Below are 219 nucleotides of genomic sequence, written 5' to 3' on the forward strand. Positions count from 1 at the left end.
ATGGCACAGAGAGGGGCACGGAGATGTGCCAGAGGGTAGGGGGCCAGTGCCACCACCGCAGGCACCCCATGCCATGCCAGCTCCCTGTCCCTGTCCCTGTCCTGGCAGGCTCGCAGCACCGCGCCAGCTATGGAGGGCCAATTGGTAAAGGAGCTTTGGGGATTAGCCAGGCCGGGTGAGCCGGGGACACGGCTGGGTGCAGTGGCGCCCACCCTGCCG

Source organism: Buceros rhinoceros, unplaced genomic scaffold (assembly GCF_000710305.1).
Source record: "Buceros rhinoceros silvestris isolate BGI_N320 unplaced genomic scaffold, ASM71030v1 scaffold43646, whole genome shotgun sequence".
Lineage (NCBI taxonomy): Eukaryota > Metazoa > Chordata > Aves > Bucerotiformes > Bucerotidae > Buceros > Buceros rhinoceros.